The sequence below is a fragment of the Lissotriton helveticus genome, chromosome 5_1 (assembly GCF_964261635.1).
Source record: "Lissotriton helveticus chromosome 5_1, aLisHel1.1, whole genome shotgun sequence".
In the NCBI taxonomy this organism is placed as follows: domain Eukaryota; kingdom Metazoa; phylum Chordata; class Amphibia; order Caudata; family Salamandridae; genus Lissotriton; species Lissotriton helveticus.
In genome coordinates this window covers 686,286,794-686,313,818 of record NC_136065.1, presented here as the reverse complement: position 1 = coordinate 686,313,818, position 27,025 = coordinate 686,286,794, and the positions used below count along the sequence as shown (strand labels likewise).

At 46.9% G+C, this 27,025-nt stretch overlaps 1 long non-coding RNA gene across 1 annotated transcript; it reads left to right on the top strand.

Annotated features, from left to right (window-relative positions):
* Window positions 1-1,044: 1,044 nt before the first annotated feature.
* On the top strand, window positions 1,045-25,555 carry LOC144753350 (uncharacterized). The gene is made up of 3 exons (XR_013594312.1): window positions 1,045-1,170; window positions 10,887-10,958; window positions 24,879-25,555. It is a non-coding gene; the product is annotated as an uncharacterized LOC144753350 (long non-coding RNA).
* The last annotated feature ends 1,470 nt before the right edge of the window (window positions 25,556-27,025 follow it).

Below are 27,025 nucleotides of genomic sequence, written 5' to 3'. Positions count from 1 at the left end.
TCCTTTGCAGGCGGGCTGTTCTGCTCTCGGAGCAGGGGAGGAGGGAGTTGCCCACTCCTAAGTGCACAATGACTGTTTGGTCTGACCTCTCGGGCCACCCGAAAGAGTCATGCGCACTTTCACTGTTCTCCATGCAGGCTGCATTACAGCGTGCATGGAGAATATGCCCAGGCAGCATTGTGATTGGTCAGGGGAGCTTTGGTACTTACCAATCACAACACTGCTATGCAGACTTTTTATTGGTCAGTGGAGTCTAGCTGTTCTTCCTGGCTTCCTGCTCCTCGAGTCTCATGAGGAGAGCAGGAGCAGAGACGCTGGACCTGGCGGCAAGGTAAATGTATATATATATATATTTTTTTTGCACTGCGCAACTCTGCGCCCCCACCCCGCCACCCACAAGTCATGCCGGCCGCCACTGCTGGCAGATTCAAAGTTGCTGCACATGAATAGCTTCCAGATATAATTTGGTATGGTCTGCATGTTTATGAATCTCGATGATTTGGTCTTCCAGGAGTGATCCAAGCGCTTCTCGTAATAAAGAGAAGATCAAAGAAGCCTTATCGCATCCTGGGATATGTCACAAGGTACAGTGCCATGCTCTGATATTGAGTTTATCCGTGGGGCCTGCAGATGAACCACGTATTAAGAAGCTCACTTATGAGGACAGTCTAGTCATCTATATAAAAAGCTGATGAGAGTTGAGCATGACATGGACAGACCCCCCAGGATATAGCGGCATGGATTAGCAAATTTAGCGGCACAAAAATGGAAATTTAGCCGCACAAATATGGAAATTTAGCGGCAATTTTGCGGCATTTTATTTGTCCATTTTTCCTACAACAAACACAGATATCTTATTTTTTTTTAGTTATTTAACAACATGAAGCTGTGTATGTATACTAATTCAAGCATTCCTCCATAGAAACACTCTTGATTGTAGGTTTAACTAATTCACATGCTTAAAGATAGCCCACTTGTGAACCTGTGGCTATGTTTAATTTGCTTGCCGCCTCTTTTGATTTAAACTTAGGCCACATGATGACATCACTCTGCACGAAGGCTTGCTGCGCTCCTGTGCGTCAACATATTGTAAATGAGGCCCTAAGTGTCTTCTCAATTAGATCTCGTATTTTTGGGAAAATAAAGGAAAAATACAGCATACTTCAACTGGTAAGTTGTCCTGATGTGACCTTGCATGTACTTCATGCCCCAAGTTCTCACATTCATGTGTCACACATGTGAGGTACAAATGATACAAAAGAAAAGTAATATTTAATGGAATTGAGAGGACTAATAATTATGTGCTAGCCTATGCAACAGTTTTCTGAGCATGTTGCTTCTTTAGGGGCTACCCAATAGATTGAAAGGTCCTTTTGAGACTATTGACGTTAGCAGGAGTCAATAAATTAAAAGTTGTACTCTCACATTCAGCGATTTGCCCGGGCTTCTACTTACTGATGTTAGCAGTTCTCGGCAAGGCATTCAGTAAATTATATTCCTGGTTTTCGATCCTATGTGAGGCTGGGGTGGGGTGTCAGAGGGCGATGGGGAGTCATGCGGGGAGGAATAGGCGTCAGGGTTGTCATTTCCCAGCAGTTTCTACCCTCCCCCTCCCTCCGACATGCCCCTCCACATGGAAAAGATGCCCTTTACCTTGTAAACAAACGCGTTGCTTGGTGCCCGGGTTCTACACTCACCCCCTCTCTTCCTCTCCATCCATAAGTCACCGCCCTCTATCAAGCGAGTGACACAAAGCTCTCCAGGGGAGAGGGTGGCGCCTCGCCCCAGTCACTGGGAGGGTCTCCAGCGGGGAGCCAGAGGCCGGAGGGGCACTTCAAAGCCCCTCGCAGTGAGCTGCTAATGCCCCATTAAGCCCGGACATTTATTCTTTAGTGCTTCTGTGTCCTTCCCGCCCGCCCCAAAAAACAACATAAGTGGCCCCAGACCCCCCAGGATATAGCGGCTTTTATCAAAATGCAGCGATTTCTACAAAAATGCCGATTTCGCGGGCATTTGTGTAAAAATCGCGGCATTTTTTTAAAAGTGCCGATTTCGCGGCAAATCGCAAAATCGCGATATCCTGGAGGGTCTGCATGGAGACAGGACCCTGCTTTCAGTGCATTGGTGAGGTGTTGGTCACCTCTTGGCTTGTAGGCATATCCTTAAGACTTGAAATCTGATTTGTTTTCCTGGTGGCGGGTATTGCTGCATTTGTTTTCCATGGTGCTCTGCATGGAATGACATTTGGAGGATTTTGCTCAGGAATGATTGGTGGGTGATAGGACAATAAGCGATGAGTCACTTGGTCAAGGTAGGCCTCCATCAACAATGCCAACATATGCCTTGACATAAGGATTTCAGGGAAAATAACATCTTGGGTGTAGAGCACAGTTGACCACCTGTATCTCTGGGTGCTGTCTGAATGAGAATGTGGAAATGGTGTTAAATTCTACATGGCCTGTGGTGCTATTACTTTCCTAACTGCATGAGAGTGGAGTTGATGTGTTGCATATAATTAAAAATTTGCTAACATTCATGCCAAGAATTTTCAATTCTATTAAGGACAGGAGGCGAGGATTATGCTTACTCGATTTCTTTACTGAAACACAGCAGCCAATCAGTACACAGTAAAGAAATAACAAACTACATTACCCATAAACCCTGGGTAACCATAGAGTATGAGAGAGTATATAAAGAGTCATAGAGGTGAACACTTCCTCTTTCTTTGTCCAAAAGTCAGTTAATAAAGATCAAACGGAAAACTCAAACAATCCATCAAAGGCGTCCCCCGGAGAGGTCAGCGTCCGGCTGAAGAGGAGAAGGAACCTCCCAGAGCCACAGGAACAGCAACAGACCAACCAGGAGAATAAAGTCGCGGCACACTTCATTTAAGGTCGGAGCCTGGAAGAAGTGAAACAGAAGCCGTAAAAACTGTTCCCCAAAAGAATTGAACATAGAATCCAGAACAGGGTGGGAAACATTTCATTAACAGTAAACAGTATGATACAGCAGAAATGCAGTAAACATAATATAAATACAACAAATGAAAGGGTGGGATAATCCTCGCCTCCTGTCCTTAATAGAATGAAAAATTCTTGGCACGAATGTTATCAAATTTTTTATTCTATGGCAGGACGGAGGCTCCGATTATGCTTGTTTAAAGCTTTGCCACCACAACAGATGCAACATCTACAATTGGTTTAAAATAAAAAGTTTTGAAAACAGACTCAGAGGACCAATCTGCAGCCTTCATGATATCATGAAGACTAGCACCCATGGAAAAAGCCTTGGAAGCCATTGCTCCTCTTGCAGAATGGGCCCCAAAGAGGGAGATATCAATGCCCGCTTCTTGCATGAGCCAACGTAACCAACGTGCCAACGTAGCTGGAGAAACAGGCTTGAAAGGCTTCTGTAAAGCAATAAGCAATTGACCTTGTGGATCAGTACGAAAAGGAGCAGTGCTTACCTCATAATCCTTTAGGCATTGGACTACACACAACTGAGGGTTGAGAGGAAAGCAAGGATAAGAGACCGCAGCTGTATTACATTTAGTTCGCTTTGAAATGACAAAAGAGACACCTTCAGGCGAGAAGGTACGACCCGCGAGATCTAAAGCCCGCACATCAGACACTCTTTTACAAGAAACCAAACACAGGAGCATAGTCAGCTTAGCTGAGAGTTGCTTGCGGGATAAGAGAGAATTGGAAGGCCAATCAGACAGAAAACGCAAGACAATAGAAACATCCCAAAGGGCAACATACTTGGGGCTAGGAGGTTTTAACATCCTGATTCCCCGCAACAATTTTGAGATCAGGGGATGTTCTCCCGCTGGTTTACCATCCACAGGAATATGACCTGCAGAAATTGCAGAACGAAAAGTATTAATCGTCCTGTAAGCAAGCCCAGAGGACGCCATAGAAGCCAAAAAGTTAATGATCAAAGTAAGATCCGCTGAAACGGGATCCACCGACCGCAGTGAGCACCAATCACACCAACGCTTCCAACTTGACTTATAGCGCTTATGTGTGTTAGGGGCCCAAGCCTCATTGATGAATCTTGTAGCGTCTCCCGATAAGCCTTGGATTTTCCAGCGTTCCCCGAAATTCTCCACGCTACAAGCAGGAGCTGGCCCGACAGTACCAGAGGATGTGGTTCCCGTAGAGGGTCCAGCAACAGGTTCCATACATGTGGAAGGAGGAGCGGTGTCGAGCAACTCATCTCCAGAAGAACTGGAAACCACGCTTGAGCCCTCCAAAGAGGGGTTATTAGAATGAGCTCCGAAGAGAATAGACGGGCCCGGGCCAGAACTCGGGGAATCATGAGGAACGGCGGAAATGCATAGCAAAGCAGAGGAGGCCAGACCTGAAGAAATGCATCCGTGGCTAGATCCTCCGGATCCGGCCTCCAACTGTAAAACTGGGGAACCTGGGTGTTGAGTCGGGAGGCAAAGAGGTCCAGATGACAAGTCCCCCAAAATTGGGACAACCTGCGAAATATCCGAGGATGAAGCCTCCAATCGCTGAAATCCCGCAGATGGCGAGAGTTCCAGTCCGCAATTAGATTGCGGGAGCCCGGCAGATATTCGGCAATAACAGTGATCTTGCGGTTCAAGCACAGGTGCCAGAAATCCTTCGCAATTTCCGACAGTAGTCGGGATCTGGTGCCCCCCAGTTTGTTCACATGACGAACTGCTGAGACATTGTCCATTCTGAGAAGAATGCGCAATTCGTTTGGAGAGGAGAGAGACATCGAATCGCGAAAGAGCCAGCCAGAAGCTCTAGGCAATTGATGTGGAGAGACAATTCCTCCGGAGACCAACGACCCCCTGTTGACACTGAACCGCAGCGGGCTCCCCAACCCCAGAGGCTGGCATCTGACTCTATCACAACATCGGGAGTCCTCCCGAAGAGCGCGCGGCCGTTCCAAGATTCCAGGTGGTCCGGCCACCACATCATCTCCGTCCGGGCATCCTCTGAAAGAGGGACGTGATCTGAGTAACGAAGACCCTTCTGGAGATGACGGATTTTGAGGCGTTGAAGCGCGCGATAATGCAAAGGACTCGGAAAAATCGCCTGGATGGAGGATGAGAGAAGACCCACAATCCGAGCCACGGAGCGCAAAGAGACCGTCTCTTGAGCGAGAAGTAACCTCAAGTCCCTCTTGATGGATCTGATCTTCTGACCTGGCAGAAGTAACTGACATGAGATTGAATCTATCTGAAAGCCCAGAAAATCCATAGTTTGAGATGGAGAAAAATTTGATTTAGGGGATTCACTAGAAAACCCAAAGATTGTAAAAGATCCACGGACCATTGCAAATGAGATTGAAGAAGAACAGGACACTGAGCCAAGAGGAGAATATTGTCTAGGTAGACAATCAACCGAACTCCGCGTGACCTCAAAGATTCCATCACTGGACGAAGGAGCTTCGTGAAGCACCACGGAGTGGAAGAAAGGCCGAAAGGAAGGACCTTGTACTCGTACCAGCTGCCCATCCAGTGGAACTGAAGGAAGCGACGATGAGGAGCGTAAACTGAGAGCTGAGAGATAGGCATCCTTTAGATCCAGTCGAACCATCCAATCGCCCTCCTGAAGAAGATCTCTGAGAAGATGGATACCTTCCATCTTGAAATGACGATAGACCACGCCACCGTTGAAGTCTTTTAAATTGAGTACTAAACGAGACCCTCCCCCTTTTTTCTCCACGAGAAAAACGTTGCTTACGAAGCCCTGGGGATGAGGAGACGTCGGAACAATGGCCCCTTTGGCCAACAGTGAAGAGATTTCTGTGGAGATAACCTCCTGATCAGGTCGGGAAAAAACAAGAGGGCGCGGCCGGAGATGTTGGTGAGGGCGAGAGTAAAATTCTATCTTGTACCCTTGCACCGTCTCCAGCACCCAGGCATCGTTTGAGATCAAATGCCAATTGTGCAGAAAAAACTGAATTCTACCCCCAAAATCACATTGGAAGCGAGAATCAAGCTCACCTGAGGCGGAAGAATCTGGACGTCCTCCTTGGTTACCGTTGTAACCGCCTTTGCCATACTGCCCTCGGCCTTTCCTGGAAGGGTAGAAAGAAGATTTGTTGGAGGAGGGTCCTTGTCCTCCTCTGTGGGACTTATTCCCCCGCTGAGCGGGCTGGTCTGACCCACGGCCGGACGAACGTCCCCTTCGTCCGGCCCTGCCGAAAACCGGGCGGAAAGCCCGTCTCAGATTCGCTTGAGCCTTATCAAGCCCACTAAAGGTCGAAACAAACTTAGTAAGCTCTTTGAGAAAAGGAGCTCCGAAGAGCAAACCTTGAGCTTGGGGGCCAGATTCCGAAGACGCTAAATCAGTGAGACGAGGATCAAGCTTCATCAAGATGGAGCGACGACGCTCCGCCGACAAGGCACAATTTGCATTACCAAGAAAACAGACAGCCCGCTGGGACCAACCAATCAAATCATCTGGGTCAATTGGATCGCCAGACTCCTTTGCCCTGTAGCCCAAGTCCAGTATCTTTGTGAGAGGGTCCAACAAATCCAGAAGTTTGTCTTGGCACGAACGCCACGACCTATCCAAACCCTTAGTAGGATCTTTAGAGTACTTACGCATATATGTGATCATGGTAGGGTCTACATCAGGCGTGGAAGCAAGCTTGTCTGAAAAGTCAGGGCGAGGGCATTCTGAGCGTAAACGAGCTCGCACATCTTTTTCAAAAGGGGAACGGATGTGGGACTGGGCATAGTCAGCCACCTCGGGGGATGGCAACCAAGCAGAGGAATTGGGATGAATGATGTCCGCAGGATTAAATGTCAATACCTTAGGAGAAGAGGGTGCATCAACATAGTGCTCCTTCCGAGATTTCTTGGAAGGTGGAGGCTTAGTAGACACAGAGGACGTTAAAGAAGAAGACGACCCATCATCTGTGTCGGACGGAGGGTCCGAACGGGCAGGCGGAGCACGCTTCCTCGATGAAGGAGCAGAGAGGGTCTTGGCCAATTTAGCAAATTTGGATTTGTGAGGGTTCTTTGGCGATTTTTTGCTACGACTAGAGGTAGGAGGCACCCAACCCTGTTGGGCTGAATAGTCAGAAAGATGTTTTTTCAATGGCGCAATCGCCTGAAACAATGCCTGGCCCATGTAGTCATCAAGGGACGCAGAAGGCTCATCCTCCTCATAATAATCCTCACCTTCCTCATCATAGTAATTCACCATGGTGACAAAAACCACCAAGTACAGCCCACAGGAAGGTAAGTGATAAGTTTTTTAGAACTTTTAGAAGGCAAAGTCAAATTGGGGGAGCGATACCCCTAGTGCAAGTCTTGAAATGCAGGAAAAACCTGACCAAAATACAATATTTCGTGGAGGGAGGACTCGCACCGAATACCAGCAAAATTCTGTCACTCTAGGCAGAGCCTATGTTAATTTATACAACCCTCAAAGTAAGTAGCAAGAGGGCGTCAGGGAGCTCAATCGGCAGCACCAAAGGGCTGGCGTCGAAAAACACCAGACGTTTCCTCCGTCAGAGGCAGCTGACGGCTGAGGAAAACACACGCCTTCGCTGGACGTGTAAACAAAGCACTCGCGCATGCGCGAAGCCGCTGCCGAATAGGAAGAGACGCGCGAGGCAGCGCGACCCTACCAGCTCCAACTCCCGCTCCACACAAACAGAAAACAACGCAAAATGCGCGTTGAGTAACGCAGGAGGTGAACACACGCTCCAATAAGTGAAAAGGCAAACGAAGGAAGCGACCTGGCACCAACACTAGAAACGAGGTCAGCGACCTCGAAGCAACACGCCGAGCAGCGAGAAAGAGAGCGCAGACAGCGCGGAAAATGAGCACAAGTCATAGACAAGTAAGCGGTGCAATTATCTAGACACACAATGCATAAATAACAATGTAATGAATTAAGGCACTTAACTGGCTGCACAGCAGCAAAGAAAGAGGAAGTGTTCACCTCTATGTCTCTTTATATACTCTCTCATACTCTATGGTTACCCAGGGTTTATGGGTAATGTAGTTTGTTATTTCTTTACTGTGTACTGATTGGCTGCTGTGTTTCAGTAAAGAAATCGAGTAAGCATAATCGGAGCCTCCGTCCTGCCATAGAATTTGGCAGCCTTATATGTTGACAGGTGGTATTGTTGAATTAACAAGTGCTAATCTGAGTTTTTTGTTATTTAGTAGCGTATGTTTACTAAATTACCTTGCATTCAAGTAGTACATTTAGGGGCTCATTACGATGCCAGTCAGAAAGCCTCCGACCGACTTGGACTCGGGACTGACCGATAGGCAGTCAGCGGTTCCGACCGCCGGATTATGATGTGACCGAACACTACTTGTTGGATTCTCATTGTTCCTTATGGGAGCTTGTGTTACAGCCGTAACACAAGCTCCTATGGGGAAATGGGTGTGTGTGTGTAAAACCCTGCACCCTGTCGCAGGCACCACATGATGCCTGCCATTCGGTGCATGGAGTTACAGGGGGGTACCTTAGGTACCTGTCCTCCTTCCGCTGTATGCTGTGTTCCTGCTCTCTTCCCTGCTCCTCCCTGATGTTGCTTGCTGCATCACAGTCTGTTAGGTTGCTGCTCCCTCCACTGCACCTTCCTCGTGTTGCTTTCCCCATACACTTATCCCGCTGTCCGATATGTTGCTGCTCCCTCCCTCCTCCTCTGCCTCTCCTTCATGTTGCTTGTCCCTCCCCATCCTCTCACTACCTGTTATGTTTCTACCCCCAGCACACTTCCCCGTGCCTCCTCCAAACCTACTGTACACCACACAAACATTAACCAAGCCAAATATCGTTTGCATATGCAAGAGCTATTTGGCTTTGTCAATGTTTTTTTAAATATATTGCACAGCAGCGTGAGCCACTGTGCAACATGACCTAAAAAAAGTGCAATAAAACGGGCAACATTGGCTGCATCATAACACTTTTTTAAACTTTACTAAAAGCAATGTTGCACAGCAGCCAGCACTGTTGTGCCACATGTCTAAAAAAATTGACAAAGCCAATAGGTCTTGCATGAGCGAACCCCTATTGGCTTTGCTAATACTTGTATTTTTCTCTTTCCTCGCTCCTTTGTATTGCATCCAACACCATATTTCTCATTTTCAGAGCAAGTGCGCTTTGAAAATACATAAGTAAACGTTTAGGGGGATATGTACAAGGAAGTGGCAGAGAGAGGTGTTAGCCTTCCTGGCTTAACACCTCTCTCTGCCACTTCTGAAACGCAAGGCTACGCCATATTTACAACAATATGGTCAGCCTTGCGTTTCCCCCTGCAATGGCGCTACACTAAGCAGTGTAGCGCCAACGCAGGCACCCTCGCACCATAGTGCAAGGTGTCTGCATGCAGGGGAGTATTGTTTATGTGTAGGAAGGTGTCCCTTCCGGCATATGAACAATCCTAAAATGCCATTTTGTCACTTTCATGTGTGCTTCTTAACGCAGAACACAAGAAAGTCACAAAATGGCGTTTAAGATTGTTTATGTTCAGGAAGGGGGACATTCCTGAAAATAAACAATCCAAGGCATTTAGCATTTTTCATGTGTGCTGCACAAGGCAGCACACATGGAAAAAGCAAAAACGAGGAGAAATAATTCGTTTCTCCTCGTTTCTCCAACTTAAGAACAGATTTTCCCTGGTCTTAATTTTGACGCTGCCTCCTATGTACGCCACCCTTGTACATAGGGGACATCGTCAAAAATAATGGGTGTTGCGGTGGAACGCTCATCACAATACCCACTGCCCACCCCTTTCACGCTAAGCATAGCGTGAAAGGGGGGCCTTATTTACAAGGCAGTGTTAAGCTCCGTTAAGTGGCTTAACGCTGCCTTGTAAATAAGGCTAAACCCCTACCGCCACTGCAACGTCGGTAAAAGTGACGTTCTCATGGCGATAGTGGCTTGTACATATTCCCCTTATTGCCTTCCTTCTGCCTCTTCACCTTTAGATGTGCTAACAGCAGCTTCCTTAGTCCCACATTTGCACAGCCTGGGATTCCCTTGTCAGCTGCACGTCTCTACAGACACAGGGCTAGTGGTGCTGGAACCATTTTTGGAGAGGGAATGCTGGCCAATAACATGAGCTCGCTAAAGCCAATGGAAATATGTGATAGCCTGTCTTTGAAACAACCTACAAATGCTGGCAGAAGAAAAACATTTGAAGGACCCCTTTATTGTTCATTCTCTAGCTAAACTCTTTCAGGTTTCAAGGGGGTGCAGCAGCACCCCCAGCACCCCTAGTTTCTGCACCCCTGCCCACGGCGGACATGGGTGATGGTGATTAGTAGAGTGAGTACCATGCTTAAACCCCTGCCACTCTCGAGACTCAGAGGCCCCCGAGGGGCAGCAGGGTGAGACGGCAGACTGTCAGCCACCCTTCTACCTCTTTAGTCGGTTCCCTAATGCCCCAGGGGAGACAGAGGAGAACCAGGGAAGCAAGGGTCTTCCTTGGTGATGTAACTAACTGCAGTGGAAAAACAGTTTTTATTTTGCTTTCACTGCTTTGAGCACAGAATAACCAAATTTGAAATCTGAAAATAACGCTACTGGGCTATCCTGATCAAATAGGTTGCTGGTGCATACTTCAGCACCTCTAGACGCTGGGCCGAGTGTGTGTCTGCTATCCATGCCTGAAGGTGGCGTGAGGCCATCTCCAGCTAGCCAGCATTCCCTTGCTGGAGCCCAGACTCACTCGTTCAGGCCCATTCACTGTGTGAGACTGAGCAAAACACACCTCATTCACTCAAGCGCATTCGGGAGCGGCCACACGGTGACATTCAAGCACAGCTCTGAAAAGACCTTACACTTACACAGTTAACACGGATTTTTTTCCTACGTTTAGGTGAGCCTTCAATTACCACCACATTGTAACAGTTTATCGTTGGCCCGCAGGTTTCAGTCATGACCCACTTAACAGCAGCCTGACATATGCGAGACTCCGTTTCAGCAGAATCATGGCGTAAGGTAAACTAAAACATTTTTTTTTTAAAGGCGCTTTTGTTCTCCTCTTCTGGCTTTTCAGAAGCCACATTGAAGCATCTTCTGTGAGAGGGTGTGTGGCAGCGGAGTGGGAGGGGGTTGTGTAGAATGTGTTTGACAGTTAAGTAAATTCCTTAGCAAGTCAATACCATTGTATAGCAGCCTCCTTGCTATTTGTGAGTGTTTATGCAGGTGCCACTGAGGGTCAATGGGCTATTCACGTAGTGTGCCCAGTGTTTTATTTGTAAAATAATATGGGCCGGGACCCAAAGCACTGCTCAGACACCTGCAGCCGGCGCTATAAAATGTCAGGGTGCATAATCCTGAATCCACCCCAGGTTTCTTTAATTCGCTGGCAGACACTCCCTACCCGTTCTTTCACTCCTAAAGGTGTTCTGCTTTCTCTCTTGACGGATTATCTGTCTTTCTCTTCCTCCCTCTTTCCGTTTTCTGTGTTTTTCCTCTCTTGCTTCCGGGAAGTGACTGATGAGGAAAAATGAGTGTGTGGGTCCCCAGTGACCCCCACCGGCAGCCACTGGCTCCACTTAAGCACTGATGTGTGCCTAAATATGCCCAAACTCCTATCTGTGGTTAGTTGCTGCCAAGAGTGGCCTCAATATAAAATAGCAGAGTCACCGAACAGATCAAGAATTTTGTTGTTGTTGCAATAAGGGACTCCAAGGTCAGATCCAATTGCACTTCAGTTTAATCCAAGATAAGACACCCACAACCAGGTGCATCCAGCATCTACGAGGTACGGCAAGCAACTGACCAACACCATCAAGTACCTCGCCGATGCGGTTCGACTCCAGAACCAAGAATCAACTTTGAACATATACAATGAACTCGTGTATGAGCGTCTGCTCAATACCACAACCTCGTGCACAGATGCACGCTAAAGGCACACAAAACATTACAGTTGCAAAATATAGAAGTTACATTAGGTTTTTTTTTAATGGTGAAACAAAGCCTTGTAGAGAACTGGCTATTACAGCGATCTGCAGCATAAGTACAGTCCAATAGATGAAGGTATGTCATTTAAATCATCTGTATGAGCTGTCAAACCCAACGACAAACATTTAATTAAAAAAACATGTACAAAGGACCAGTCAAGATATAGAGTTTAACTTTTGCCCCAGTATATTTTCCACATAGTCTATTCTTTAAGGGGGTTTAAGGACATCCCTTTTTGAATAGAATCATTTCAATCACACAGTGACCCAGCACTCAAACCCAGGTTTCCTGCAGTTGTAAGGCATTGGCAAAGTGGGCAACTGCCCAGGGCCCCACCTTACAAGGGGCATCTGGGAAAGTAAACTTTCTTTTTATCTGGCTCACCACTGTCTATTTCTATATCTCAGCCTCTCCCCCCTCTCCAATTAGTCTTACTCGCTTAGCCCATGGAATCTTAAGGTTTTTGGTTGGCCATGGAAAGACATATTTCAGCTGTTTATGTGTGAACCCCTTTTCTGAAAGTTTTTTTTGCATCATACAGGCTTCACTTCACAGAAATGGGTGGTAACATTGCGAACACGGGGGTCCCAAAATATGCCTTACCCTTGGCCCCAAAACCCCTTAGGAAAATACGGGTTTCATGCCAGTAGGAAGGCCCCACTAGTCTGACAGTGATCCCTTCTTTGAGGTTATGAATCCTCAGGGACAGCAACTCCTTGACATTTCCTTTCACTTCCAAAGAATTACCTAAATTCTTCAGATTTGCCCCTACTCCATAATACGGAATTTTTTATTTGGTTTAAATTCTTTTTAATTTTTACAGTGCTCAATCGACAGTACATTGAGGATTTGACACAAAGGATATAATCAATCAGAAGATCAGAATTACAATGGTCACATCAACTATCACCTTTCGGAATCAGCTTCACACAGTTATGCCACTTTCTCTTTCCTATACCTAAGCGTCCCTCTTTACAGACCCCGATATTCCTGCCAGTCGCTCCATACTTTTTCCCATTTACATGGGCATCCTCCGTAATATAGAATCTTATTGACTGTGAAAGATTCGTATTATCAAGTGGACAGCACTGTCTATGCGGAATGGAATCCGTGACTGGGATCCGTCCACCCCTTCCTTTCAGTGACAGGAAGGCTGCTTCTGGGACAATTTTAAAGGATGTACTGGCGCTCATGTGTCCAACCTATGGAGATGCTATGCACCACGGGTCAAGAATCCCTACTTAGAAGTTTCTTACAAGAGGGTGATTGAATCGCAGAGCTCCTGGTGAATAAAATAGACTGGTTTTCGATGCGTAGGTACCCTTAGAAACCTATAAGTGATTTGTTGGAGCCATCATCATGAGATCAGAATCTTTTTTATTATCATTATCTCAACAAAGGGTTAAGATTGACTTGATAAGCAGTTTACTAATTTGCTGAAATTCGCCTTGATACCTTAATAATAACAAGCATTAGCAAAGCCATTAAGTCTTTGCCCATGTCAATGCTTGTTTTGTCAAAGTTTTGTAAAACTTTATTGTTGAGGGAGCAGTCAGGCCCTCACCAACATTACACAAATATTAGCTAAAAACAAAAACTGCTTTGGTCTCAACTACTTTGTGTGGAGATGTGCTCCTTGTCAAAGGGTAGAATGCCGTCACTCACACTGGAAATTGCCAGTGGCTGAAATGGACCAAGCCCTGCCCCTTACTCTATGCTGTACTGTGTGAAAAGACAAGCATTAGCAAACCCAATAGGTATCAACTTTATGGCTTAATGGCTTTTCCAATTTGTGCTTTTAGCCATGATGTACAGCATCCCCAATGCAGTGTGGCATGGGTAAAGGATAAGATAAGGCCCTTGATGTAGTTGTCCGTGTAATTTTGTAGGCACATGCACCATGCACGCACAAGCCTTCAAAATGAAACAGGCGCTTTTTTTCTGTTTCATTACCAATCTGAATTGGGTCAATACCCATAAAGAAAAGAAAGTGCAAAAGGTATTTTTTTATTTTTTTTTAAACCTGAAAGGGGTCAAATGCAGCACAAGGTGGCGCAAGCAACACAGACAGGAAGGGCGGGGGTGGAAAAGCAACATATGAGAGAAATATAGTGCTGGTGGGGAGAAGCTCAGGGGCAAGGTTTTAAATGGGCCGAGTCCCTGCAGTTCTAAGACCCAGTAGTAATTAAAAACAGACATTAAAACAGGTTCCTATCAGGCCCTATATTTATGTCCCTTAGCTTTACAGGCAAAAACCCTGATCGATTCCTTCGCTACCAGAAAGCCTCCTTGAACCCCCCCCTTCACAGCCCTCTCTCCTTATTAAATCGTGTTGACCATCACTTGCGATCAAGCCAAGCCTATTACCATAGATATCTCTCATCTCATACACTCCCCCCACAATTACCACATGACAGCGCCGGTCCAATCACAACACTTATGAGTCGCCCTACATCAAAGGTGCCCTTAACCTTTCAGAGGACCGGTATCACTTAATTCACATAGGACCGAAATTAAGCACAGACCAGTGGTTATAACGTACAGATCCTAGTCGATGATGCACTGTTTACTCCAGACTTACCATTTGTTTCACCACCGACTCACCAGCAACTGGCTACCACATTACATAAATCCCAACATATATCCATTTACTCGGATAAGTGTGAGAAACACTGGGGCATATTACCAAGGGCCTTATCGCCGCTTTAGCGGGAATTTTTCCCGCTAAAGCGGCGATAATTTTATCGCCCTATTACCTAGCTGTCGCTAACACCAGTTAGCGATAGCTAGTAGGAGATAGCGATCATCTTGGGGCCCACTTTGCATGTCAGCGATATTTATCGCTAATGACATGCAAAGTGGGCGTGCCAAGGTGTTAGCGACTGGAAACAGTCGCTAAAATCGCTATCTCCTATTACCTACTTTTGGAAATAAGCGCGATTATCTCCAAAAGCTAACGCCTGCCCAGAGCAGTTCTTAGCCATGTTATCCAATGGTAGGTGGATAACATGGCTAAGAGCATTTGCTCGGTAATGCATGAATATCGCTGACTTTACAGCGATATTCATGCATTTCGGCCGATTTTTATCGCTTAGGAGATAAACCTTGATAATTGCAAGGTTTCTAAGCGATAAAAATAGGCGAAGCACGGCGATAAAATTATTGCCTCTAACCAAGCTTAGTGATAATTATCGCCTATTCTTGGTAATATGCCCCACTATCCCCTCCTGTCTCCCCCCCCCATAATGTTTCCAGCAAATGACTCTTTCTAACTCAATATCTCAGGTTTATTTGCAATTGCCTACGCTCACTCCCTATATATCTTATGTATACTTTATATATGATTTATGTTTATATATGGTTTATGATTATGTATGTATGATTTCTGATAAGCTTTGTTCATGTTTTACTCCTTTAAAATCAATAAAAGTTTTGAAATCAAAAACTCTGATTTATTTCTGAAGAATTTATGTAAAAAACATCAAGGTAATCCAACAATTTAATTCCTGTTTGTGTTCCACGTTTTCCCCTTAATATTGCATTCCCTTAGAGTGTCCCTGTCACCTGGCAGGTCGCTCCCCTCACCGCCACACAGCCCCCTGTGTGACCCGTGAGCCCCGTCTGTATCGCTGCTAAGTACTGTTCTGTTTCCTCTGTCCATCTTGCTTTCTGTGCCCGTTTTTTGCCCCTGATTGTTGTTGTTCTGCCCATCTTGCTTTCTGTGCCCGTTTTTTTACCCCTGATTGTTGTTGTTCTGCCCATCCTGCTTTCTGATCACCTGTGCCCGTATTGCCTTTCTCCCTGCTCCCTCGCCCCTCGCCCTCCGTGCCCTCCCGCTTCTGTTTCCCGCCGATGCGTCCCTGTGGCCCCGCCCCCTTGCCTCCCACCTCCCATCTGCTCCTCCCTCCCTCTGCCCCTCTTATTGAGGCCGCGCAGCGGCCGCGCAGTGGACGCGCGCAGCGGGTGTGCCGCTGGTGTGCCGCTGGTGCACCAAAGGCAAGCCCGTCTGCGACCATCCGCGCCCCCGGACGGCGCCCACGCCAGAACCCCTGGACCCCGCAACCCCAGACTGCACTACGACTCCAGCACCCTCCACGCACTCAACCCCGGACGAAACCACCCCTGCTACCGGGCCATCCCGAAGCACACCCAAGGGCCTTTCACCTGCCGGAATTGCAGATTCACCAGCATCCAGCCCACCAAACCACCAACCAGAGAACCCAACTACCTCCGCTGCATCCTCCTCAACACCCGCTCCACCCGCAAGCACGCCATCGAACTCTGGGACCTCCTAGACTCTACCGCCCCCGACGTCGCCTTCTTGACGGAGACCTGCCTGAACGCCACCTCAGCACCAGACATCGCCATAGCCATCCCACAGGGCTACAAGATCTCCTGCAGAGACCGCACCAACGGAGTTGGAGGGGGGATTGCCATCATCCACAAGGACACCCTCAGAGTCTCGACCAACACCGACGACACCCTCACCACTGCCGAGCACATGCACTTCCAGATCCACACCGACCCCAACACGACTCTCAGAGGAACACTCGTCTACAGACCACCCGGACCACGACCACAGTTCAGCGATACCATCACCGACCTCGTCAGCACCCACACCCTCGCCTCCACGGACTACATCCTCCTCGGGGACATGAACTTCCACCTCGAGAACAACAACGACGCCTACTCCACCGCCCTGATCGACAATCTCGCCAACCTCGGACTCAAACAGCTCGTGACGACACCCACCCACGCCACCGGACACACCCTGGACCCCATTTTCTCCACAAGCCCCCATGTCTCCTTCAACCACGCTACCGAACCCCACTGGACCGACCACAGATGCGTCCATTTCACCTTCAGGAAACCCACCACACACCACCGCACCCAACAACTGCCACGCCGCTGCTGGGGCAAGGTCACCAAGGACCAACTGACTACCACCCTCGCCCTGAGACCACCCGCCGACCCCATCGACCCCGACACCACCGCCATCAACCTCAAACAGTGGATCAACAACTGCGCCAACACCCTCGCCCCTCTCAAGATTTCCACAACCAACCACACCAACAAGAAAGCCGCCTGCTTCACCGAAGACCTCCGGACCTCCAAGCACACCTGTGGGAAGCTGGAGAAGAAATGGCTCCGCGACCGTTCACCAGACAGCCACACAGCGCACAAGAACACCACCCGCAGACACCACCAACTCATCAGGACCGCTAAGAGGACTGCCTTCAAAGATCGCCTAGACAACAACGCACACAACACCAAAGAGCTCTTCAGCATCGTGAAAGAACTCTCCAACCCCAGCTCCAACACCAACGACATCCCACCAACACAAGACCTGTGCGATTCCCTGGCCACCTTCTTTCACGCAAGATCACCGACTTCCACAACAGCTTCAACCCCGACACCCCCGCACCCACCACCAAGACCACCACCCCTGCGACCTCCACCCGCACCAGTCGCCTGACCGCCTGGTCCAACGTCAGCGACGAAGACACCATCCAAACCATGAACTCCATCCACTCCGGATCCCCATCCGACTCCTGCCCTCACCACGTTTTCAACAAAGCCAGCACAACCATCACGCCCCACCTCCGGAAAACAATCAACATCTCCTTCAAGACAGCAACCTTCCCGGAAAGCTGGAAGAACGCCGAGATCAACGCCCTACTGAAGAAACCCAAGGCGGACCCCAAGGACCTCAAGAACTTCCGGCCCATCTCCCTGCTCCCGTTCCCGGCAAAAGTAACAGAGAAGATTGTCAACAAACAGCTAACCCGCTACCTCGAAGACCACAACATCCTGGACCCTTCCCAATCTGGCTTCCGCAGCAACCACAGCACCGAGACTGCCCTCTTCGCCGCCACCGACGACATCAGGATCCTGATGGAGAAAGGAGAAACAGCCGCCCTCATCCTCCTGGACCTATCAGCAGCCTTCGACACGGTCTGCCACCGCACCCTATCAGCACGCCTCCAGGACGCCGGAATCCAAGAGAAGGCCCTGGCCTGGACCACATCCTTCCTCTCCGGCAGAACCCAGAGCGTCCGCCTCCCACCATTCTGCTCAAAAACCAGCAAGATCATCTGCGGCGTCCCACAGGGATCCTCCCTTAGCCCGACACTGTTCAATATCTACATGGCACCGCTTCCCCACGTCGCACGACAACATAACCTCAACATCATCTCCTACGCCGACGACACCCAGCTGATCATATCCCTCACCAAAGACCCCCACACCGCCAAAGCCAACCTCCACAGAGGAATGAAGGCCGTCGCCGACTGGATGAAGGACAGAAGACTGAGCTGAACTCAGACAAGACAGAGGTCCTCATCCTCGGTCCCACCCCTTCAGCCTGGGATGACTCCTGGTGGCCCACATCGCTAGGCACAGCCCCGGAACCCACGCACGCAACCTGAGGTTCATCCTCGACTCTGCCCTCTCCATGACCAAGCATGTCAACGCCGTCTCCGCTTCCTGCTTCAACACCCTCTGGATGCTCCGTAGGATCTTCAGATGGATCCCTCCGGCACGAGAAAGACCGTCACCCATGCCCTCATCACCAGCAGACTCGACTACGGAAACGCCCTCTATTCAGGAACAACAACCAAGCTCCTGAAACGACTACAACGAATCCGGAACGCTTCGGCACGACTGATCCTCAACGTCCCCCGACGCAGCCACATCACACCCCACCTAAGAGGCCTACACTGGCTCCCCGTCAACAGGAGGATCACCTTCAAGCTTCTCATCCACGCACACAAAGCACTACACAACACCGGACCCACATACCTCAACGACGACTCAGCTTCCACACCCCCACTCGCTTCCTCCGCTCCGCCAACCTCGCCACAGTTCCTCGTATCCGGAAAACCACCGCCGGCGGCAGATCCTTCTCCTACCTCACCGCCAAGACCTGGAACGCTCTCCCTATGAGCCTACGACAGACCCAGGACCAGCCGACCTTCAGAAGACTTCTGAAGACCTGGCTCTTCGATCAGTAGCAGGTACCCCCCTCCCTTCAGCGCCTTGAGACCCTCACGGGTATGTAGCGCAATTTGCAAATACAGTGATTGATTGATTGATTGATTGATTGAGTGTCTTCTAATTCCAGGATGTAGTGCGTCTGTATTTTTTTCGTGTAGCCTATTACTCTTAGTGCATTTGTTGTGCAGCGTCCCTCCAGCTGTGTATATCCGGCTACGACTGTGAGCTGTTGAGTGGAGGTTGACACAGTACGAGTTTCTCACAGTGCCTGTCAGTGGGTCAAAAAAGGTGTTCAGGATACAAGGCAATTCGATCCTTGGCCTCTCTGCAGAGTGCACAGAGTAATGATCATGTGTGCAAGTTGCAATGATGATTCTGTACAAATGTGCGTGAAGTAGGTAAACAGTTGTCAAAATATTGGCAAGACCAAAGTAAAAGTAACTGCAGCGCATACAGGTGACTGGGCGCATTGTGTGTTTGGGGGGTGGTAAAGTGAAAAAGATGTGAGGAAGCTCATTTAGTAGAGAGTGAAAAGAGGGTGCTTTAGAGAAAAAAGATGAAGTTTAAAATGTGCAGGTGGATGAGATGTAGCAAGACAAAGGATCTACCTCTCAAACATAGACTAAATATAGAAGTGATTGAGACACCCTGAAGAACACTGCCCTTTCCACGAGCCTTAGTAATGTTTAATTCACAGGATCGCAAATTTAGATTGAAAGCATTTCCAATCCTAATTATTTACAACATAATCATTGCTGTTTCTTAATTATTTTAAATAGCTACCAGCCACTAACCAATTCAGTAGTCCTCGCTGGTGTTAGGCATATGTCAGGTGCTGTCTAATAGGCGAGGCCAAAATAGTATCATTGACTCATTATACATGCCTGAAAGTTAGAACAGCTTAGTGCAATGATTCACATTAATACTGAGTTCTAGGAATTGTGTACATAATTTGAAAACTGGTTTGTAAATTGATGTGTACACGTACACTATCGTTTCTTTAATTTGCCATGAATCTGCTCCCTCTATTTTAACTAACTTATGTCGTCATTTCATTCCAAGCACTTTCAGTGAATGTCGCTGAGATGTGGAACTTTCTGCGTCGGCACTTCCAGGAAACATACACTGCTACGAATTCCGCACAATTTCTACCCAGACATCTTCAGCTTATTTAAGTGAACACATTTCTTACGAGCTCCAAAAACGCCTCATGCCGGTAGGGTGACGGGCTTTAGGAGACCAATGTGCATTCGACAGCATTACACAGACGCTTGCATGTGTCACCGTTGGAGAAGTCGGCGGGTAACGCCACACGGATGGCGCGCGTCACCTTGACAGAAGCACGCTCCTGTGACAGGGTAGTTAATGTTTTCTTGACAACAAACTGTAGGGTTATGATAGGGGTTAGGATGGTTGCTTGAGAGATGAGGGTGGTTGTCTAAACGTAGCATTTGATGGCAGAGGCAGATACAAGCAGATTCAGCCTGCCCATGTACCTGTCTGTTCGTGACAGCTGTCATTGATTTTTATGATTACCATTGAGTTTTAATGTCTTTCATGCTATTTCTTTTTTTTTCGCATGACATGAAGTGAAATCTTTATTTCTTTTTTCGTCCCATTAATTATCATACAATCTTTGTGTGCTTGCCAACAGGATATACATTAGTCAAAACCATCTACATTCTGACAGGTTTAGAAACTAAAATGTCTGTCAATGATTCTCACTTTAATTCCTGCAGCCACATTTGATTTCATCCAAAGAAAAAAGTAATCACAAACATGGCAATGATGGTGAAACTAGGCACTGTGAAGTAACTAAACCCATGATTAAACCAACCAGCCATCACTCATCCTAATACAATTTAAACAATCAAAACATCACCACAGACTTATTTGGCAACTGAAAGCAAACCAAGGTACATTTCTAGGCATATTGTGTCACGGTGGGCTGATGAGCAGGTGTTTCATAGATCACACTATCAGATGGTACTATGGTCCCAATTTGCTCCCACTGTTGTAACACCCCCACGCCCCCATCAACAGCCGCACAAACCACAAAGATGAGGAGAAATAGCTCTGTCAATCAGGGTAGTTTTACATTCAGAAATGTATATGGAACTTACGCAGCTTCACAACCCCATGTCAGCAGTTCAATAGCCCTTTCATTTACATTCAGGACATTAAAAATTGCAATGCTTTCACTGAGTTTGTGAATTCACCTTGGTTCTTGGTGGAAAGTGAATGCATTTCTGTACGATGTGCATGCTGTTCTGTCTGAGTTCAGATACACAAATCTTTTTAAAATCCCTTACAAATAAAGTTTACCATACCTAATCTAGATGAAGTCATCAATTTTATAATGATTCCACCGAATGAACATGTATTTCTTAACCTTTTTAAATGTCATGCTTCCTAAAGTTGTTTTTAATTTGTACGTGTACAATACTGGATTCGTGTTACTGTTGCTGTAATCTTGTAAAATATTTCCATTGTTGATCTCAACTTAGGTCTAAAACAATTTTAATACACTAGAATCTACTTGTCGAGCTTCAGTGTGGGCGGCTGCAAGTGGTTTTTCAGGTATGCTCATAAGATACGATTAATATACAATGGGGCAGATTTACAAGCCCCTTGTGCCACTTTTGCGTCACTTTTAACATGGGAAAAGTGGCGCAAAAGTGGCACAAGGGGCTTGTAAATCAGCCCCAATGAGTCTAATAATGCGCATTTACAGAAAGTTCACATAAAATCAATCAATCTATTATCTTTATTTCGGATAAAAAAACATATCCATTAAAGAGGCAAGCGCATACATAATCATAAAAAAGGCAAACACATACAATACATAAATATATACATAGGCATAAAATTATTAAAATCGCATAGTTCTTCAGTGCATTACAGACTAAAAAATGCAGTTAGACAGAATTCATTGAAATGCAACTTCTAACGGTAATTTTCAGAAATGTACCCACACAGATTATCAATTCATCCTCGCTCAATTCGAGGAGAGTTTTGAAGGCATCTCTAAAATCAACATAAGATCTTTCTTAAAGAAGGGGAGCAAGAATGATTTGCTCTATTGTTCATGAAACCTACAAACAGTTAAAACTCAGCCCTGCCTTACCCTTCTGGAAACATCAATATCATTGGAAAGTTCCCCTTGCGTGTTAATTCTAATTTTAGCTTTCAAGTTTCGATGCAGATAAGTTAAAAGATGCACTATTGCCTCATCCATTCCAGTTTCCAACTGGACAGACCTTAACTGCGAACTGTTAACAAAATCAAATGCGAAGGTCAAGTCCATGAGCGCCAAATATATTGGTGAGCGCTTAGCGATTGAGCATTTCCCAATTATTAAATTTAAATTGAGGTACTGCTCAATTGTGCCCATCTTATTTCTAAAACCAAATTGACAGGGTTGTAAAATAGTGTTCTCCTCTGTCCAATCTTTGATCTTGTTATATAGCACCCTACCTAGTATTTTCAATGTTGTTTTCAATCAGAGAAATGGGCCTATAAATGCAACTTGGTTGAGAACGATCGCTCTTTGTGAAGATTGGTACAATAATGGAGGTCGACCATGTGCTAGGCAGTGGGGAGTTGGGTAAATTATTAAAAACATTGAGCTAGAGGGGGGCACACATTTCAGGATTATGTTTAATGAGGTCTATCGGCACCCCATCTAATCCTGGGGAATTGCAGCCTATGCTCTGGGTTATAGCTTCCTCTACTTGTGGGAGAGAAATTACAGCTCTCTTAGGGTTTGTCAGCTCTAGTGTATCCTTATCATTTTGTGGAACTGTATATATTTCTGAGAAATGCGCCTCCCAGGCCTCGCTGGTAATATTACAGCTTATCAGTGAAAGAACGTGGCTCACCGCCCGCATTTCTTTTGTGGCGGTCCAGAAGAGTTTGCCATTCTTTTGGCACGCAGTTACATAACATTGAAAGACCTATATAAGTCACCTCCGGTCTACAGAAAGAATATTACATGACTGTATGCCATCCAATACTTCCTGTCCCAGTCCCAGTCTGTCAAACAAGCCACTGCTTTATGGAAGTTTCAGTCCTGGTTCATCTCAACTGCACCTGTAGTACTGAGGGTCTAGATTACTCTGTATTGTAAAAGGAAAAATTAAACTGGAGAATGCCATCCTCAATGACATGGGGCCTGATTCATAAAGACATGTAAGAGAGTCCTTCTGAAGGACAAATTTATGAAGCCCTATATACTTTTGTAAATTGTCCCTATACATCTAAAGTGGGAATGTTCAGGGAACATTCATTTATAATTTAAACAAATAGTACTGTGCTCTCTTTCAATCAATCATATCATATCACTTGTATAGCGCACTACTCACCCGGGAGGGTCTCAAGGCGCTTGGGGTGAGGGGGGTGCTACTGCTCGAACAGCCAGGTCTTGAGTTGTCTCCTGAAGGCGAGGTGGTCCTGGGTCAGCCGAAGGTGGATGGGGAGGGAGTTCCATGTCTTGGCAGCCAGGTAGGAGAAGGATCTTCCTCCGGTGGTGGCTCTTCGGATGCGTGGTACGGCGGCGAGGGCGAGGCTGGTGGACCATAGTTGGCGGGTGGGCGTGCAGAAGGTCAGGCAGTCGTTGAGGTACTTGGGGCCCAGGTCGTGGAGAGATTTGTGTGCGTCTTCCTGGTTTCGGTCGGGATCCAACGGAAGATCTTTCGGAGCATACGCAGGGTGTTGAAGCACGATGAGGAGACGGCGTTGACCTGTCTGGTCATCGAGAGGGAAGAGTCCAGGATGAAGCCCAGGTTGCGTGCATGGTCGGTTGGCTTGGGTGCAGTGCCCAGGGCGGGGGGCCACCAGGAGTCGTCCCAGGCGGAGGGCGAAGGTCCCAGGATGAGGACTTCTGTCTTGTCTGAGTTCAGTTTCAGGCGGCTGTTCTTCATCCACTCGGCAACGTCTTTCATCCCTTCGTGTAGGCAGGTTCTGGCGGTGTCGGGGTCCCTGGTGAGGGAGAGGATCAGCTGGGTGTCGTCGGCGTAGGAGATGATGTTGAGGTTGTGTTGGCGTGCGATGGCTGCAAGAGGTCTCATGTAGACGTTGAAGAGGGTGGGGCTAAGTGAAGATCCTTGCGGAACGCCGCAGATGACTTCGGTGGCCTCGGATCGAAACGGGGGGAGGCGGACTCTCTGTGTTCTTCCGGCGAGGAACGAGGTGATCCACTTCAGTGCCTTCTCTTGGATGCCGATGTTGCTGAGGCGTTGGACTAGGGTGCGGTGGCAGACCGTGTCGAACGCTGCAGAGAGGTCCAGGAGGATGAGGGCAGCAGTTTCCCCGTTGTCGAGCAGGGCTCGGATGTCGTCGGTGGCTGCGAAGAGGGCGGTCTCGGTGCTGTGGTTGGCTCTGAAACCGGACTGCGAGGGGTCGAGGGATCCGTTCGTCTCGAGGAAGGCGGCCAGCTGTTTGTTGACGATCTTCTCTTTGCATGTCTACTGTTAGGTAGTAAATGGGTACTTCTCTTGTACTACTTTCTGTACTCATAAATGCTTTGGCGAATTTCCCATCGACTCATCTGGGGATCTTAGCCAACTGGGAAAGGATTCCAATCGCAACCTGGAGGTGAGTTGTCTTGGTCCGGCTGGCTGGTACAGAAATGCTTCCTTCACTTAGTTAAGACGCATTAGCTAGACCTGTGATGGTGATCATGCATGAGAATTAAATTGATAAATCAAAGCAAACCTTTAAAATACGGCTTGTCTGCTTGAATGGATACTTATATAATTTTGAGTGGAGTATCTTTGGGGCCCTGATTGCAGGAAGATAAATTCTAATTAAATGTTTCATCCATACTTGATTTCTGCAGGGGCCAAATGTATGAATGGTGGGCTATTGTTGCACAAAGAGCTATTAATTCGAGATTCATTAGGATTTGCAAAAATTCTGGCTTCATTATATTAATCACACATGTTTTTTTTTCAGAGTTCTTGGAAATGCAGAGATGAAAGCCTGCAAGGGACATCAGACCTCAGTCTCAGCATTAGCATTCGCATAGTGCTGATTTTGGATTCCTGGCTTTTGCAAAACGAATCAAGCAAACACAAGGAGATGATGGATGAAGTGCTGAAACTTTTTTAGAAACTCACCCCTAGTCACAGATCTGGGTTGAATCCATCATCGTTCTTTAGCTCACTTCGCCACCCCAGTTCAGACCCAGCCATATGCAAATCAGTCTTCACCCTGTGCCTCATGGGAACAGTCCAGCCCGAACTGCCAAGCTAGGTCTTCCCTTGACCGGAAACAAGCATCCTAGGACCGGTTTCGGGTTAACTCCCCTCATCCTCCAGGCTACCTTTAAATCCAGTGGCAAAGTGAGAAAAACTGCTTTCCGCTCTCTCTAATATTAGTAGCTGCCATTTTTAGACTGCTTCCTCTCTGCAAATGGAAGTCAGTTACCTTACAATGGTTTGTAACTTGCAGTAGAGTCGGTGCAAGTGATAGCTCCGATTTGTGCTTGTCACTTTGTTTTGCATGAGCACTATTGTGCACAAGACTGTACAGGTTACATATACATTTAATGTAATAGAATGGCATCATTGTCTTCTTCCTACCTTGTCTAAATACAGATCACTCCTTACATTAGGGGTCACTATAATTAATTCCCCCCGTCTCGTTCTTTTTACAAGTCATGTGCATTTCTTCTGTAATATCACTATTATGGCATCGGGCTCCAACCTCCTTATGTTCTGCTAAATATTTTTTACAATAATAGTGAATAAATATTCACTATTGATGTAATATAAAGTGGAGTTATGTATCAATGGGGTAACCCGATAGACCACTGGACCCGGGTAAATTGTGGTACATAAGGGAAAGTCACAGTGGAAAATATTCACAGTGCATCAAAGAACAACACATGATCTTGACATTGTTTCCTTCTTTTATTTGTGTAAAACTTAGATGACAGAGAATATATATCTGCATCTTTATGTTATGATTTTTTATTCATGTTTTAGCCAGACAACTGGCAGGATGGGTCGTCATCACTGATTGTTGATGTATATACACGCACTACCTTCCCTCTGCACATCACCTTCACTTATCCCTATCGCGCACCTGTCACTTCACAATTGTGAGCACTTGTTCATTATAAATGCATAAATGTTATATACATTATACTTCAAACTCCTGATTTACTTTCAATCCATGTGATATTCATTAAATCACAATCATTTATTGAATGAGCATTTTGGTGTTGTCTAACTTTATCTAGCTTAGATTATGTGTTGTTCTTTGATGCACTGTGAATATTTTCCATTGTGACTTTCCCTTATGTACCGTAAAATAAAGTGGATCATCAGTCTCTGGAACATGACCTTCACTGGCACCTTAGGCTAGTAAAATAACATGTTTTTAAAAACATGATGTATGGGTGCAAGAAAGTGGCAACGTGTTTGTGTGAGAGTGTTTGTGAATGTGTAAGCATGAGTTTCTGTATGTGGGAGCATGTCTGTGTCTGTTAATGAAAGGGAGTGAGTGATAATGAATGAGATTGAGTGTCAGTAAATGAGTATAGTGATTCAGTGTGAGTTAGAAAAAGAATGAGTGAGCCTGAGCGAGAATGAATAGGAATGAGTGCGAGTCAGAATGAGAGTGAGTGACAGAGCATTTAACTGAGAATGTCCTATTACTTACCGGTAATTTTCATTACTCCGGGTCCCGTAGTCCTCGACACCTTCATACTTCCAAGTGGAGATGACCATCTCCCGACAGAAAAAAACAAGAGGAATGGTGGGACACTTAATACTACCCCTCCCCCCGGTAGTACATAAGCAGTACGTACCCAGCAGCCCTCCTGTACTAACAAGCCCAGACAGGAAGGCCGGCCGCCCGGGAGGGAGGGAGGGGCGTATGAAGGTGTCGAGGACTACGGGACCCGGAGTAATGAAGATTACCGGTAAGTAATAGAACATTACCCCAGGTCCCTTCGCCCTCGATACCTTCATACTTACAAGTGGAGAATACCAAAGCAGAAAACCTGGCCTTCCGCACGTACAAGCACACCCAGGAAACCACAACAAAGCAGCCACCCAAGGGAGCACCGAGAAGGAGGAAGGAAGACCGCAGGA